This window comes from Typopeltis vanoorti, unplaced genomic scaffold (assembly GCF_054136105.1).
Source record: "Typopeltis vanoorti isolate ZY-2024b unplaced genomic scaffold, IOZ_Tvanoo_1.0 HiC_scaffold_24, whole genome shotgun sequence".
Taxonomy (NCBI): domain Eukaryota; kingdom Metazoa; phylum Arthropoda; class Arachnida; order Uropygi; family Thelyphonidae; genus Typopeltis; species Typopeltis vanoorti.
In genome coordinates, this window is record NW_028328064.1 from 3,615,002 (window position 1) to 3,632,950 (window position 17,949).

A 17,949-nucleotide genomic window follows, 5' to 3' on the forward strand; every position below is an offset into this window, starting at 1 on the left:
CTATTTAGATCCACAACAAGGAATAACTTTTCCTTTTTCATTGTGTCAGTTGCTTTTTCTAAAGCGTCGAAAAATTCCTCCACTTCTACCTTAGTAGAACCGTCTGTGGGACCATAGGCACAAATAAGTCTCATTGTCCAGTTCCCCATTCTCATATTTGCCCACATTACTCTACTTGAGACTGACTGCCATTCAAGAAGATTAGCCTCGTATTTTGTATTGAATATTATGGCTACTCCTTCTTTTACTTGATTGTCATTGCCTGAATATAACATTTTGTATTTATTGCTCAGAAAGATCTCACCAGTTTTGGTCTTTTTTTTTCAGTCACCCCTATTATGTCAATTTGGTACTTATCTAATTCCTCAGCTAGCTCCATTTCTTTGCCATTCAGGCTTCTTACGTTGATAGTACCGATCTTTAACTGTGGTGATGTTGAGTTGGGGTGTGTTTTCAGATTTGTTCCAGTAGCTGACTTTTCGCTGTTCGCCCTGGTTCCCTGGCGAAAACAACGGGGAACTTGTTTAACCGGGCGACACCCCAGCCAGCATGAAATCTTGTCATGTCGTACTATCATTTTTTATTTTGGTTTAACCAATAAGAATACAATTTGGTCGGCTAAATCCCAAATTGCCAGCCCATCCTCGTTCATTCAGTAATCAAGTAGATACCCAACAGGGTGCAACACGAGAAGGTGAGGATTGGACATTAGGTCAGAAGCCCTGGTAGGTTCTCTGCATTCCTTTAAAGGCTATGTGGAGGTCAATTCTCAGTTATACAGGTTTGACCCTTAAGCACCCCTGGGAGATATATATATATATATATGTCTCCCAGGGGTGCTTAAGGGTCAAAGCTGTATAACTGAGAGGAGACCTCCACATAGCCTTTAAAATAATATATATGTATATATATGTCTCCCAGGGGTGCTTACGGGTCAAAGCTGTATAACTGAGAGGAGACCTCCACATAGCCTTTAAAGGAATGCGGAGAACCGACCAGGGCTTCTGACCTAATGTCCAATCCTCACTTTCTCGTGGTGCACCCTGTTGGGTATCTACTTGGATACTGAACGAACGAGGATGGGCTGGCAATTTGGGATTTAGCCGACCAAATTGTATTCTTATTGGTTAAACCAAAATAAAAAATGATAGTACGACATGACAAGATTTCATGCCGGCTGGGGCGTCGCCCGGTAAAACAAGGCCCCCGTTGTTTTCACCAGGGCGAACAGCGAAAAGTCAGCTACTGGAACAAATCTGAAAACACACCCCAACTCAACATCACCAGAGTTAAAGATCGGTACTATCAACGTAAGAAGCCTGAATGGCAAAGAAATGGAGCTAGCTGAGGAATTAGATAAGTACCAGATCGACATAATAGGGGTGACTGAAACAAAAAAGACCAAAACTGGTGAGATCTTTCTGAGCAATAAATACAAAATGTTATATTCAGGCAATGACAATCGAGGAAAAGAAGGAGTAGCCATAATATTCAACAAAAAATACGAGGCTAATCTTCTTGAATGGCAGTCAGTCTCAAGTAGAGTAATGTGGGCAAATATGAGAATGGGGAACTGGACAATGAGACTTATTTGTGCCTATAGTCCCACAGAAGATTCTACTAAGATAGAAGTGGAGGAATTTTTTGAGGCTTTAGAAAAAGCAACTGACACAATAAAAAAGGAAAAGTTGGTCCTTGTTGGGGATGTAAATAGCAGAGTAGGAAATGATTGTGAAACATACAAAAATATTTTGGGAAAATTTGGAGAAAAGAGCAAAGCTAATAATAATGGCAAATATCTGTTGAATTTCTGCTCAGGACATGGACTGGTTATTACTAACACCATATTCAAACATAAAAATGTGCACAAATTCACATCGAGAGAAGAGGCAAGAAATAAGAAAAGTCTCATTGACTATGTTATTGTTGATAGTGATGTTTTCTCCCTGCTGCAGGACACCAAAGTGTACAGAGGATTTGAAATTGGAAGCGATCACTATTTAGTCTTGAGCAGGATAAAATTGAATTTCATATTGAAAAGAATAACATGTAAGAAAGTTTTAAAGCGAATAAAAGTTGAGCAGCTCTCAGATGTGAACTGTAGACTAAAATACAGAAAGATTATTGAAGAAAAAATGAAAGAGTTTGAGACCAGGAATCAAACCTTGGAGATTCAGTGGCAAACTCTGAAGAAAACATTGAGTGATTCTGCCACAGAGGCATATGGTGAGGTTGTATGCAAGGATAAAAAAATCAGAACTCCCTGGTGGACACAGGAAGTTAAAGAGGCAGTGAAGGAAAAGAAGAAAGCATATCAAAAGTTCCTGTCAAATAAGTCAGCTTGTGCTCTTAGAGAATGCAGAGACAAATGCAAGAATGCTAAACTCTGTGTAAAACTAGCTAAACAAAAGTCATGGGAGGACTTTGGCAAGAATATAGAAAATAAACATCAAGAAGGTGGCAAAATATTCTGGAGGTTGTTGAAGAAGCTTAGGAATGGAGGAAAGAGTGCTGTAAAAGGAGTTAGAGATGATGAAGGTGACATGAAAATGAGAGAAAAAGATATCCTTGAAGTATGGAGTAATTACTTTGAAAAACTGCTAAATGAAACAAGCAGTGATGACAGCACAGTGGTAAAAAACACTGACCAGGCATGCAGTCAGGAATACATATCCATACTTGAAGTAGAAAAGCCATCAAAGGCTTGAAATGTGGAAAGGCAGCAGTAGATGATATTCGACCAGAAATGCTGAAGTATGGTGATATAAGAGTCTTACAGTGGCTGCACTGCATAGTTCAGAAAGCCTGGACAGAGGAACGAATTCCCGATGATTGGAGTAGAGCTCTCATAGTACCCATATATAAAAAGGGAAATAAAACTGAATGTGAGAATTACAGAGGTATTTCCCTACTGAGTGTTCCTGGCAAGATCTAAGCAGTATACTTGAGAAATGGTTGAGAAGAATTGTGGAAGAAAAGCTTGGTGAAGAACAAGCTGGATTCAGGCCAAATAGAGGCTCTCTGGATCAGATCTTCACTTTACGACAAATAGTCGAGAAAGCATGGGAATATAACAGAGATCTGTATTTAAGTTTTGTCGATTTGGAAAAGGCATATGACAAGGTGCCAAGAGAAAAGCTATTCAATATGCTACAGTTATATAGTGTCAATGGGGAATTATATCAAGCAATACTTTGTCTTTATTTGAGTTGTAAATCAGCAGTTAGAATTGAAGGAAGTACAGGAAGATGGTTTAATGTTAAATCTGGTGAGACAAGGATGTACATTATCCCCTCTGTTATTCATTATCTATATGGATCACATTATGAAGGAAAGTGGTATTAAACATGATATCAAAATTGGAGATGTTAATGTCAGCTCTCTGCTTTATGTGGATGATGTTATACTTCTAAATAAATCCGCTACAAGTCTGCAAGATTCTCTGACTAAATTGAATAGCTGTTGCAATAGATATGGTATGAAAGTCAGCAATAAAAAGACAAAGACAATGAAAATAGGCAGAATAATTGAAAATGTCAACTGTGTTGTAAATGGAGAACCTGTGGAACAAGTGAAACATTTCAGTTACTTAGGCACGATATTTGGTGAAGACGGTAAATTAAATATAGAAATAGACAACAGAATCAGCAAAGCTGGTATGGTTGGAAGTCAATTGAATAAATTCATATGGAATAAGAAAGAAATTAGTCAGAACACTAAATTAGCTGTATACAAGACAGTGTTCAAACCAGTTTTAACTTATGGATCTGAGAGCTGGGTCAGAAGTAAAACACTTGACCAAAGATTAGAGACCGCAGATGAGTCCTGAGAAAGATTATAGGCGTGAACAGATGGCATCAATGGCAATATCATATTAAAAACCAGGATATTAGGAAAGAACTTGACATTGTCAACATCCAGGAATGCGTTAGCAGAGCTAATCTCAGGTGGTATGGTCACTTAAACAGAATGGGCAAAGAAAGATTAGCAAAAGTAGTGTTCTCTGCCAGGTTGGCAGCAAAACGACCCAGAGGAAGACCAAGATATAGGTGGATTGATAAGGTACAAAGTGCCTTAGACGATAGAATTATAAGATCTGATAATGTTGGAGTCTTGACAAGTAACAGACTTATTAGGAGGAAAATTGTAGATAGGAAGTTATTAATGATGTAATTTTTTTTCATGTAGTACTATCATATCCTGTACATCCCTTGACGGTACATGGCAGGAATATGATGATGATGAGATATATATATATATATATAGATAAATAGATAGAGAGAGAGAGAGAGATGAAAAATAGTTGCATGAAGAATATATGGCTCAGACTAGGAAAGTAACTGGTATAGTAAGGAGAGAAAAAATGAATATGAGAGGACACCAGCAATCCAAGGAGAACACCAAGGAGTTTTTTTGCTATGTTGAGAGTATGCAGAAAAATTATTGCAGATGGAGATGGGACTTGAGTGACCAATGCAGGATGGTTTGGGCTATTTAATGATCATTTTATTAGAATTCCATCCCAGCACAGCACAGATAAGGAATGGTGAAGTATCAGAAGTGAATGAAGAGGATGTACTCAGTATTCTGAATACCGAGTACACTAAATGTCAGTAAGGCAGGGGGACAAGATAGAATTTCACTATATGTTTTAGGGGAATGTGCTATGGAACTGACTCTGCCATTAATTTGGCTGTTTAATAATAAATCTGCAATGGGACAGTTTCCTGTAGAGTGGAAAATAGTGCCACTGTATAAAGGTAGTATCAAACTATAGGTCTGCTTATATTTCTTCTGTCCTTTTTAAGATTTTGGAAAAAGTGGTAAGAATTTGCATACAGAATTGGGCAGATGGTGTCTATATTATTTATGCAGGAGGCAGCATGGATCTGTTAAAAAACACTTATTTTAGTAATCTGGTTATCTTTTAAAATAGACTAAAACGAGCAGTGGAAGAGAGAAAGGTTTTTTTTTTTTTTTTTTTTTTCCGAAAAGTCATTTGACAGGGTGCCACATGACAAGTTGGTTTTTATATTTAGGTTAGTGAACTGTCTTTTTTGATAGATATCAGAGTTGTATATGGTAGAGCAGTATCAGCTAGTGGGATGGTTACAAGTGATGTTCCACAGGGTTCAGTAATGGGACTATTACTGTTCAATCTTTATGTCAATGATACTGTCCAGGGACTTCAGAGTGATATTCAGTTGTGTGCAGCTTGAGACGATGATTAGTAATAGTGCTGATGATTTGGCCCTTCAAGATTTGAATAAACTGGAAAGGTGGGAAAATGAATGGAAATATCAGTTTACTGCAAACTAAAAGTAAGGTTTTGAAACTTGGAATCCACAGATGGAATGCTTCATACTCACTTGGTAGAATTATTATTATTATGTGACCCCTCCAGGGAGTCCAAAGACTCGTCGAGAGAGAGAGTGTGCCGACAACATCGAACGATAGATCCTTCCAACTACTAACCATGCTCAAACTTGCTTAACTTTTTGCATGAGTCATTAGTAGCAGAAGCTCTACCAACTGACCAACCTTTGCTGGCTTCCAATTATACTGGAAGAAGCAGAAAGAAGAAATCTTGGGGTGATTATAGATAGAAATTTGAAGTTCAGAGGATACATTGCAAAAGTTCTGACAACATGTCAAAAAACTGCTGCAATAGTGAAGAGGACACTGACTACAAGAGATAAAAGGGAGATGATTCCATTGTATAAAGCTTTGATCAGACCACATGTGAATTTCTGTGCTCAGATCTGTTCACCAGGATTTGAAGGGGATGAAGCAATCTTGAAGAAGGTGCAGCACTGGATAACAAAAATGATATTGCAATTGTACAATGTTGATTATGAGGATAGACATGCAGATTTCAGAGTTTGGTGGATAGATGACAAAGAGGAGGCGTATGATTGCAACATTTAAGCTGCTCAAGGGTAATTATCGGATTAACACTGAGGAGATTTCTCAGTGTTATTGCGATAGCTATCCCTGGAAGTTACAAAATGAAGTAGTGAGTAAAAGGGTAAGAAGTAAGTTTTTTGCATGGAGAGAAGCAGGAGCATAAAATACATTGCCTGAGAGTAGCAAAAGTTGTTGAAAGTTTATTTTTCACTTGGTTAGACAATAATAAATTTAGTTCAATCCTTTATCCAAGTGTGAGCAAAAAAAGTTTGTGCCTAAAAATATCTTCAGGACTGAATATGGTGCTGTACTACCTTACCCCAGTAAGGTAGTACAACACCGGGCAACTCGCAGCAAAGGTGGACCAAGCTACCATCACTCCTATTCCAGTATCTCCCATAATGCAAAACACATCTCCCTGCAGATATGTATAATGTTATGCATTAAGGGATCCACTACCCAGACTAGTTTCAACCTTTATTGAGGTCTCTTCAGTGAGAGCCAGGCCCAGTGGTGGAGATACCAGGCAGAAGCAATAGCGAGGTCATCTTTACCTATAGGGGTTGCCAAAAGGTGTGCCACCTTTTTTTATTAAATTACTCTGGATTTAGAGAAAGATGTTGAAAGTTTATTTTTCACTTGGTTAGACTATAATAAATTTAATTTAATCCTTTATCCAAGTGCGAGCAAACAAAGTTTGCACCTGAAAATATCTTCAGGACTGAATATAGTGTTGTACTACCTTACCAGGGTAAGGTAGGTTTTGTACTACCTTATCAGGGTAAGGTAGGTTTTGTACTACCTTATCGGGGTAAGGTAGTACAACACCGGGCAACTCGTAGTAAAGGTGGACTGGCTCCCACTGAAGAGACCTCAATAAAGGTCGAAACTAGTCTGGGTAGTGGCCAATCCCTTAATGCATAACATTATACATATCCGCAAGGAGATGTGTTTTGCATTATGTGAGATACTGGAATTGAAGTGATAGTAGCTTGGTCCACCTTTGCTGCGAGTTGTCCGGTGGTGTACTACCTTATCCCAGTAAGGTAGTACAACACCATATTCAGTCCTGAAGATATTTTCAGGCACAAACTTTGTTTGCTCACCCTTGGATAAAGGATTAAACTAAATTTATTATAGTAGCAAAAGTGTAAATGGTGGATGAGTTTAAGGAGTGGTACAACAGACTTTGTACTGACCTCTCATGATGAGTCTTGATTCCAGGAAGGTCAAGAAAATTAAGTAATAATGTAAACTTTTCACATTGTACAATCACAGTATTTTGAACATCCTTTAAGGACACATATAAGGAATTTAATGATAATGATATTTCATGGGTATCCTATGCAGAAATGAATTCTTACAGTTTCATCAGATTTACCTTTGGTGCACTGCTCTCAATAAGACTTCATTCCTTCACATCCCAAAGATGCACAACAATGAGACTGAAGAAGACCCTTTTCCTTCATGCTTACAAGGTGATCAGAATACATCACGAAAATTATGGAAACTACCGTGTTAGAGTAAAACTAGTTTAATATAAACAAAAATAAACAGTCGACATTTAGACGTACACATTAAGGTCATCATCTGGAGCAGTGTTTCTCAAACTTCAGATATCTGCATACCCCTTCTTAAATTTTCATTATTACCAAGTATCCCCTAATTAATTAATTAAAAATAAAATTAATTAAAAGTAATAAATTAATTTAAAATATTAATTAAAATTTAAATATCTATTTTATTTGAATTTATATGTTCATGTAAACAAAAAATATGATTTATTTTTAAATTTTGGTTCTCTAGATATGTCAGCTGACACACATCAATTTCATTTGATCCAGATGCAATATCAACATTTTCTTGTTGCTTACAGCTACTTGTATTTGCTATATAGCTCTCTTTTGAGGGTGATATAAATCCAATCATTTCGATATTTAAATGATTAAATGATCCATATGTAAGAATTTGAAAGCTAAAAAAAAACTGTATTTACTCGAATATAACTAACTTTTTCCTCAAAAATAAAGCTAAAAAATCATGTTGTGAGATATGTGCGGGAATTTTCGGAAACTAAAGTTTCAGAAAAAAATGAAAATGGTGCGACTTATTATTATTATTATTATTTCGGGCGACTCCAGGAGTCTTTAGACTCATCGAGGGAGGCCTTAAACATCATGTCCACACAACTATGCGATTACATTCTCACAGTATCTATCATACCTTGCCTTGAACTCATTCACCGTCATAGCACCCACAACAGACTCTGGCAGCTTATTCCACTCATTTACCACTCTAAAAGTAAAGAACCCAGCTCTAACACCCCTGCTAACCACACTTCCATAGGTGTCCCCTAGTTCTCCCACCACCAGTCCTGATCTCAAAAATAACCTCTGAATTAATCCTATAGAATCCCTTTAGCAATTTGAATGTCTCAATCATATCTCCCCTTTTTCGCCTATCAACTAGTTTCTGCAACCCACAAATCTTCAACCTGTTCTCATATGGTTCATTCCATAGACCTGTTATCATCTTAGTCACTCGCCTCTCAAAAAGGAACCGAGGTGACCAAATCTGGGCACAGTACTCGAGATGAGGTCTTATCAAGGCTCGGTACAGAGGTACAATAACTTGATTGTCTCTGCTCGTCAAGGTATTTTTCCAACAACCAAGTGAGTTGATGAGCTGATTTAGCCACTTTTGTAATGTGCCCCCTAAATTTCATCTCCCTATCCACCAACACTCCCAAGTCCCTGGCCTCATCAATCTCTTGGAGTACATTTCCACCAATGTGGTATACTGCTGCTAATCTTTTCACCCCAAAATGCATAACCTTACATTTTGTCACATTAAATTGACATCCATTCTCCTTAGCCCAGAACTCCAATCTATCTAAGTCATCCTGCAAGACTTTGATATCTTCTGCATTCACAATTGCCCTACCCAACTTTGCATCATCAGCGAACAAATGAATTGTTCCACTTAGATCCTTCCCTATATCGTTAATGAACAGATTAAACAGCAGTGGTCCAAAAACAGAACCCTGTGGCACACCACTAGTCACAGGCCATCTTTTGGACTCTACTCCTGAATAAACTACTCTTTGATATCTCTCCATCAACCAACCACCTATCCATCTCACCAACCCTATATCCATTCCCATATGTTGTAGTTTACGGATTAGTATTCCATGTGGTATCCTCAAATGCCTTTGCCAGGTCCAGCAGTATCACTGTAAACCCATTTCCCTTATCCAGTTCAGCCGTCACCTTGTTATAAAACTTGAGCAAGTTACCGAGGCATGATCTACCCTTCACAAAGCCATGCTGTCCCCCGTACAGTATCTCATTTTCATCCATTCCTGTATTTTCCCCTTGACTACTTTCTCTAAGACCTTGACAACGACTCCTGATATGTTAATCGGTCGGTAATTTGCAACCGTATTTTTGGATCCTCCTTTATGCAGTGAAACCATTTTCCCCTCTTTCCACACCTTCGGGACTAAACCAGACCCGAGACTCACATTAAACAACATGGTCAAGGGCACTGATATTTCCTTAGCCGCTTCACACAAGATCCGTGCCGGTATACCATCCAATCCCACAGATGTATTCACAATTAAGGTTCTGTAATAGACTATTCACCTCTACTTCATTCATCACAATTCCCGTATAAACTAATGGTTCCTTCATTTTTTCAATGTCACCACCTGGATGATATACTTTTGCAAAGTGCTCGCTCAGTAACTCCACAATATCGACTGATTCAATGACCTCCTTACCATCGTCATTCCTTAAAATCATTTTGCCGTGTACAGTTTTTTCTTGCTTGCAGCATATTGAAAGAACTGTTTGGGATTCTCTTTAGCTTGCATAGCTTGTTTCCTTTCATAATCCGCTTTTGCTTTTTTTTTACCACACTTGTTACCCTTCTGGCCTGCACTTTATACCGTTCGTGTGCCTGCAGGTCACCCCCTTTCTTTAAATTCCCTCCACAGTTGTTTCTTTTTTTTTTTGCAGCTCAAGCTTAATGGTGTTATTCATCCATTTAACCCCTAATTGTTTTACTATTCGGACCCTAGGTATACTATCAGCCATAACCTTGTAAATGCTCCTTGACCACTTCCCATGCTCTATCGACGTCCAGCCCTTGCAGTTGTACATGCCATGGCACTGATCCAAGCAATTTCCTAAGCCAGTCATACTTGCCAGCACGGTAATTCCACATATACCCTGTCTTAATCTAAAATTCCACACCTTTAGCCACCTCCCAGGTCAAGACCTTATGATCACTATCACCAATAGGTGGCAACATGGTCATATTCATTACAGTCAAATTCTCAGATGCTATTTGAATTGTTTTCAGATTTTATTTTCAAATAGACTTACCAAGAAGCTTCTACTCGCTATTACTACTTTTATCAAGAACAGTTTCTTTGTGTGCATCGTCAAAGTCATCTACCGAAATAGCGTCATCTTCTTTCCCATTATTTCAAGCAAAAATTAACAGTAATTTACAAGACTTGAGATACGTAGAGCAGCGAAGAACTGCATATGATTGGTACGGTATTAACAAAAGATCACACGAACCAATGACAAATTAGCATTTCAACAGTTGAGTTGAAATGCTAATTCCCTTCGACCGAATTCCATAATATCTGAAATACATTCACTATATATTTCTTAGTTTTAACACGTTAACGACGGGGGTGGTATCAAGCAAAACCATATGTTCCACCGGCAACGTATGGTTTTGCTTGGTCTATACAGCAGTTTCTGTTGGAGAGAGGATGTGTTTCATTAGTTAGTGCCTGGTTGTCTCTAATTGCACTGTTGGTTGAAAAATATAATGACTTCTTTAATTATGCATAGCCGAAAATTGCCACGAACCCCCTAAAGATCTTTCGCTTATCCCCAGGGATACGCGTACCACACTTTGAGAAAAACTGATCTGGAGTATACAAATACTGACCAACTGTAACAACTATTGGCCTGATCTCTGGTGCAAAAAAAAAAACTTACTACATCAAAGCTAGAGTCCTGTTGTTATTATTATTATCTATTAGGTTACAAAATTAAACTAAGCCGGAGTGCAACATGTTTACAAAAAAAAAAAAAATTATAAAGAAAAAAAAAAAATTACTTATATAAGTATACATATAAATTGCAACAAACTGGTATGGATAGTAGCCAATAAAAGCTGAAAAATTACTTAGAGTCCCTAAAGTCAGTGTTTGCTGAAAAACCAAATGGGCTAAATGTGTGGCATCCAAATTCTTGGGATTTCAAAATTTCACAGGCTTCTTTAAATTTCCGTTCACACCAGGTTTTTGTATGATGTAAAGAACAAGCACTTTTCCAATCAATTTGGTGTAGAGTGTTAAGGGCATAATCTGAGAGGCCTGCTTCACCAAAATTCTTAAATGTAATGTGTCGTTTGTGTTTTTTTTTTTTTAAGGATAGGAATTGTACATCCAGTTTCCCCAATATAAGGTAAGTTACATGTGCAATAGATGCAAACTCCAGGATGTGCTAATGGGGAGAGGATCCTTAGAGTTGAGTATGTTTTTTAATTTTAAAGGTGGTTTAAAAGTGGCATTAAGATTATAATGGTGTAGGATTCTATTAATTTTTTTCTGATAACCCTTTAATGTATGGGCTAGCTATGGTTTTACTATAATCTATATTATTTTTTGATGAAGTTTTATGAAGAACTTTATTAACAGTATTATTTTTTCTATAGCCATTATTTATAAATGTATTGCTAATAATTTTTAATTCTTGTTTAAGACTGTTGTTGGAGACTGAAGAAGAGTAGTAATCCATTAATATACCTATCATTTTTTTATTACACATTTCTAGATAACACAGCCTGTAACTTAGCACATTATCATCTTGGAAGTATTCATTAAGCATAGCTGTCTGTGGTAGGCTGCATCAATCTGATCCTTGCTTTTGAAAAATATTGTGAATTATAATATTTATCATAAAGAAATGGAATGAAGAGTACTGTCATCACCAAAACTATGGACAGGATTTGAGGATGGTGAGAGACAGTCATTCATATACATTAGGATGAGATAGGATGAAAGTTATGTCCTGAGGGTATACTCCATTATATATTATAATATAGCAGTGGCAGGAAAATTTAAAGAGAGTAAATTGTAGGGTTCTTTATCCAAGCATATGCAAATAAAATTTACATATGAAGTATCCCCACAACTGGTATACTTGTATACAGAGGTTGTTAACTCCATATCATTCTGAAGGAAGTGCACTTTACATTATGGGATACCAAAGCAGTTGAGGTAAAGGATTAAAACAAGAATATAGGGTATTTAGGTAATTTTTCTGTTAGTTACTAAATTTTGTTTTAACTGGTCCTGAATGAATTCAGCACTTTATCCCACTTAAACAGTTAAAGTATTAACTCCTTAATTATTAAATGATGGCAAATCAAAAGTTTATATATTTCTATTCTTGAGAGACACTTGTGATATTAAATTAAGAATTATAAACACATTGACACAAGAATATTTTAATGTTTACCAAATATTTCAGTCTGAAACTAACAAACTATCCCCAGTGGCTTGATAGGAACAGTTTTTGCAAGGTGGAATACAAACAGTTGATCATTCAAAAGTAAAACTGCTAAGCATTAAAGAGAGGTAAATTTCATCAGAGTGATGGTTAAATTATAGGTATTAATTCACAATTTCATATAACAATCTTAATTTATAAATTCAATTAAAGATAATATTAGACTAATGTGCGAATTAAAGATCTCAAAAAAAAAAAAAACTTTTAGTGTGTTATCCGGATTAATCTTTCCCATATTTTTGACAAGGATAGACAGTTATTTCAATTCAAGTTAGGGTGTTGAAGTAAGGCCTCAGCACTCTCTTTGAATAGCCATTCGAATTTATAGCGACATCTGTGTAGAAGGTGAGTCTTGGACCAGAGAATGTTGTGACGTGTCTCTATCCTGTGCTGTGCCAATCCAGACTTATCGGATTTGTTGTGAAGAATGTTAAAATGTTAAATCATGTTAAAGTTTAGAGTAACCCCACTTTTACTGGACATTATATTCTCAAACGATCTGCCCATCATCCTTATCAAAAAACAGGAATCATAAAATGTTTAATTCGACGAGCTAGAACTAATTGCTCAACTCCCCATGAATTACAGAAAGAACTTTCACCTATCAAACAGCACACGAAATTAACTGTTAAAATTAAATGTTAAAAAAAAAACATCTGTTCGATTCCTACAATCCAATCCAAAACAACAAAGAATCAATACATCGAGTTCCAATTCCATATATTTCTGAGATTTCAGAACCAATTTCAAAAATTCTGAAGAAATATGATTTAACAGCCACTTATATCCCTATTAACAAAATATCCACCTATTTCCCCTCTTCTAAAGAATGCTCAACTATGTCTCTGCTTGGTGTATATCAAGTTCCTTGTAACTGCAATTTGTCGTACTTGGACAAACAGGATGTTCTATAGAAAAAAGAATATAAGAACATCAATCATACATTCTTCCCAACAAATCCGATAAGTCTGGATTGGCATGGCATGGGATAGAGACAAGACATAGCATTCACTGGTCCAAGACTTGCCTTCTACACAGATGTTGCTATAAATTCGAACACCTATTCAAAGAGAGTGCTGAGGCCTTACTTCAACACCCTAACTTGAATCGAAATGACTTGTCAAAAATATGGGAAAATTTAATCCGGATAACACCTTGCAAAAACTGTTCCTATCAAGCCGCTGGGGATAGTCTGTTAGTTTCAGAATGAAATATTTGGTAAACATTAAAATATTCTTGTGTTAGCGTATTTATAATTCTTAAAGTTTATAAAAGTTAAATAATAATTTCAAAAACTTCAAGATTCTTTTCAACCAGGTGGCAAAAGTTAAGTCAATATTTCATTCTACAAATAAATTGTTGAGACAGCATTAAATCAAATTCTTTATGGCCAACAGCAGTTAAGAATTTGATTTAATGTAGCTGTATTTATGAAAGCAGTTTCATAGATACAGCTAACTGAAGCTATACATTTACTAGCTGATAGGATATAATGGAATGAGGTGTTAAACTAAAGTATATCAACATATCATTAAGTCTCTTTGAGAGTATGTGACAACAGTAATTATCTGTTTTCTTTCTTCTCAGCTAAATATTGATGTCATTTTATTTTTGTTATCTGTTATACCACCTACATAACTGTGTTAATCATGCAGTGATAGTAGTTCTTCTATTGGCTGCATTCTATTATTTGTTTAATTATATATAATCAACAATATCTCTTTCAAACACTTATCAAATCTAGAACACTTTTTCACGTGTGTGTGGTATAAGTTGTTTCTTTTCAACCTGTGGCAAACTCAGTGAATTCTGGTGCACTACTACAAATAACTTCTAACCTAGAGAGTATGTGTTAACAAAAACAAAACAATTAACAAAATTAACAAAATAATACAAAACCATCACTTGTTTATTCCGAAGTATTATTTAAATCTCCAGTATCAATAATTTCAACATCTACTGTTTCGTAGGCCAGCTGCTGGGCTTCAGCCCTAACACTTCTACCTATGAATTCCATAAAATTTATGGATTGTATTAAAATTGTATACATATATACAGAGAGAGACTTCAGACACACACACACTATTATTATTATCATACAGGCATTCTGACTCCATTCCATGGAGTCAGTAGACTCATCACAGGAGACCCAAACTATCCATGCAATATTGACACTAAACTCACAACTGAGTCAAGCAATGCATTTCATTCATTCACCACTCTCCAAGCAAAAAACATAGTCCTCACACCCTTGTTAACCACACTCTTACTTAATTTCTAGGGATGACCTCTTGTTCTCCCACCACTATCCCACTGCTGAAATATTATCCCTACATCAATCTTATAAAAATATTTTAGTAGCTTAAATGTTTCTAATCATATCTCCTCTTCTCCACCTATCAACCAACCTCTGTAATCGACAAATTCTCAATCTATCAATGTAAGAAGCATTCCTTACACCATTCACCAACTTGGTCACTTGCCTCTGAATCTTTTCTACCACTTCATCTCCAAAGAATCCAAGCGACCAGACGTGAGAACAGCAATCTAAATGTGGACATATCAATGCCATATAAAGAGGAATAACTTCTTTATCTCTGCATGTTAGTGTGTTCTTCAATAACCAAGTAATCCTATGAGACACCTCAGCAACATGCCTTCTGAACTTCAATTCTCTATCTACTAACGCCCAAGTCCCTAGCCTCATTGCTCTCTTGGAGTCCAGCTTATACTCTTTTAATCCCAAAATGCATAACTTCCCACTTTCCACATTGTACTGACATCCATTACCTTTTGCCCATATTGCCAGCTTATTCAAATCATCCTGCAAGCTCTCTACATCAGCTTGATTAATTATTGTGCTACCCAAATTTGCATCGTCAGCAAACAACTGAATATCTTCCTTCACGTCATCTCCTATATCGTTTATGTACAAATTAAACAATAACAGTCCAAGCACAGAGCTTTGTGGCACACTGGCCACCTGCCTCATCCTGGATTCTGCTCCTTCATACACTACTTTTTGGCATCTGTCCATGAGCCATTCTCTTATCCACTTAACCAGTATCATATCCATATGTTTTAATTTGCATAACAGAGTTCCATGGGGTACCTGTCAAAAGCCTTAGCAAAATCCAGCAGTATAACTGTGTAGCCATTCCCCTTGTCCAACTCAGCTGTCATTATTATAAAAAGTTAATAAATAAATAAGGTAAGACAGACCTTTAACAAAACCATGTTGGCCCACGTGGAGTATCATATTTTTATCCACCCATTCCTGAATTCTGTCTTTAACCAACTTTTGCAATACTTTTACCATCCTAAGTGATGGTCAGTCATTTAGAGCCTCCTTTATGCAAAACAACTATTTTACCTTCCTTACCAGAGCTCAAACATAAGCTAAATAGCTAAGTAAGAAGCATTGACAATTTCTTTGCATCTTCACGTAATACCCGAGCTGATATCCCACCCAAACCTAAAACAGTACTTGTATTTAAATTCTGCAATTTCCTAAGTACCTCTGATTCGTTAACTTCGATTGTTATCAGTTATAGCTACATAGGACACAGCTTCACTCGGGTGATAGACTTTTAAAAAGTGGTCACTCCGTTAAGGTTAGTATTAACTAAATTTCTTTTTCGAGAACGAAAACTGTCCAATTGTGAGGTTGCATGAATCGGCTGAAGTGGGATGTTTATAACGATTATGCAATGTCTCATGCTAGGTTAACAACAGTTGAATGCTTTTAACTCATCCGGAAAATAGTACTCTAAATATTGAATAGTGATATTTTTAAGTTCCTGTTACTCGAAGTACAGCATAGGCAGTTGAAAAAATTACATCGTTTCGCGATGGGCTTGTTACAAGCTTAAACTGGATACTCTGGGCAAATCTGCATCTCCTAATAAATACATCCCCGCCACCTACCATCATCATCATTACATCACACGCTATACGGTTAAAATTTTAAATCCTTCCAAAGGAAATAGATGGCATAAGTAACGAAGAAAGCGCACGCTCTACTTGACACGAGCGTGTACCTATTAGGCCTTTGCTTTTCATACACCATTACATATGTTTCAGGACATTTTTTTTACATAATTACAAATCATTGTCTAATTACATTACCTAAAATAATCCAAGTATCTGTCGAGAAGAAAATATTTGATTGCATCAACAATTTTACAGAGATTACAAGTTCAAGGTGAAACTTCGTAGTACATTACTACGACGATATGAGTCACGCGGATTTCATGTTGAATGTTGTAAACACAAATTTTTAATCCATATAGCCACGAGAGGGCGTATGATAGATATCGCGTATCTTGTAATTTTGAAAATTAGTTATTGAAGAAGTTGACTGTATAATCGAAATCCGTATAAAAATTAAACGGGAATTCTTCATTCGAAGACATATTCATTAAAATAACAATCATTTAAGGTCAATTTTCACTTATTCTGAAATTAAATTCAGGACATTTTAAGTTTGTTTTTGTCGTTCTTCAAATATAAAGTAATGACACTTTTTTTTTCATGCACGTTTGAATCGGAGATTGAAAAACGAAAATTCCTCGTTATAATTATTATTATTACATGACACCCTCAAAGAGAAAGTGGACTCATCGCGAGAGAGCACTCATTTACACACAACCGAAGATCTGCCCGCCGAACTCTCAGTCAACACACACCACACCCTATATTGATCCCATACACGAGAGGTCGACAGACCTATAAGCACACAAGTGCCGTGTGTGTACGATGCAAAGGAAGACTAAGATAGAAGTTTATTAATATTTTTTCCTTCAATAGCTGCAGGTTGTAGTTGTTTGGGAATACTTCAAGGAATACTTTGGGAATACTTGAAGAAGGAGATTCCAGAGGACGGAAGAGGACGAAGCGAAGCAGGTTCGGTGTGTTTGCAGTTGAACAGTAAAGGGATGCTGGGAAGTTGCTGCTCGTGTATTCACAGGTGCAAGAGAAAGTGGAGGAATGATGGTCGCCATTGCAGCGGAGCAATGATAATTGAAGTACCTGTAGAACAGACACAAAGCTGAAAGACAACATCTCTGACAGAGGGGTTGAAGTGAATCTGTAAGAGACGGATCATCTAAGAACAGAATTGATCTCCTCTGGACACACCATCAAATATTTAAGGGAAGTTTTATGCGCCATGTGAGCAGTATTCTATGCATGGGAGGATTTGGGATTTGTATATAGTTAAGAGTTCGTTGAGTGAGAAATAGCATCGTGAACGAAACAAAATGCCAACATTTTTGGAAGCTGAGGAAGCTATTTTTCTGATTATTATTATTATTATTATTATTATTATTATTATTATTTCGCAACGGCCGTGAAGTTCCTTTTACGGGGAAGTACGGCACCATCTCAATCCCCCTCCCCTAATTTTATCCGGCATAGCCGAACGAATCAGGCCTATGGCAGG

General features: G+C 36.7%; 1 protein-coding gene across 2 annotated transcripts in view; it reads right to left on the bottom strand.

The window, feature by feature from the left end:
- SCAP (SREBP cleavage activating protein) overlaps window positions 1-16,752 on the bottom strand; it is a 408,865-nt gene extending 392,113 nt beyond the window's left edge. For both annotated transcript variants that reach the window (XM_090415224.1, XM_090415223.1), the window contains exon 1: window positions 16,635-16,752. The gene's annotated coding sequence lies outside the window, so the exon portion shown is untranslated. The remainder of the gene's footprint in view (window positions 1-16,634) is intronic.
- Between the last annotated feature and the right edge of the window lie 1,197 nt (window positions 16,753-17,949).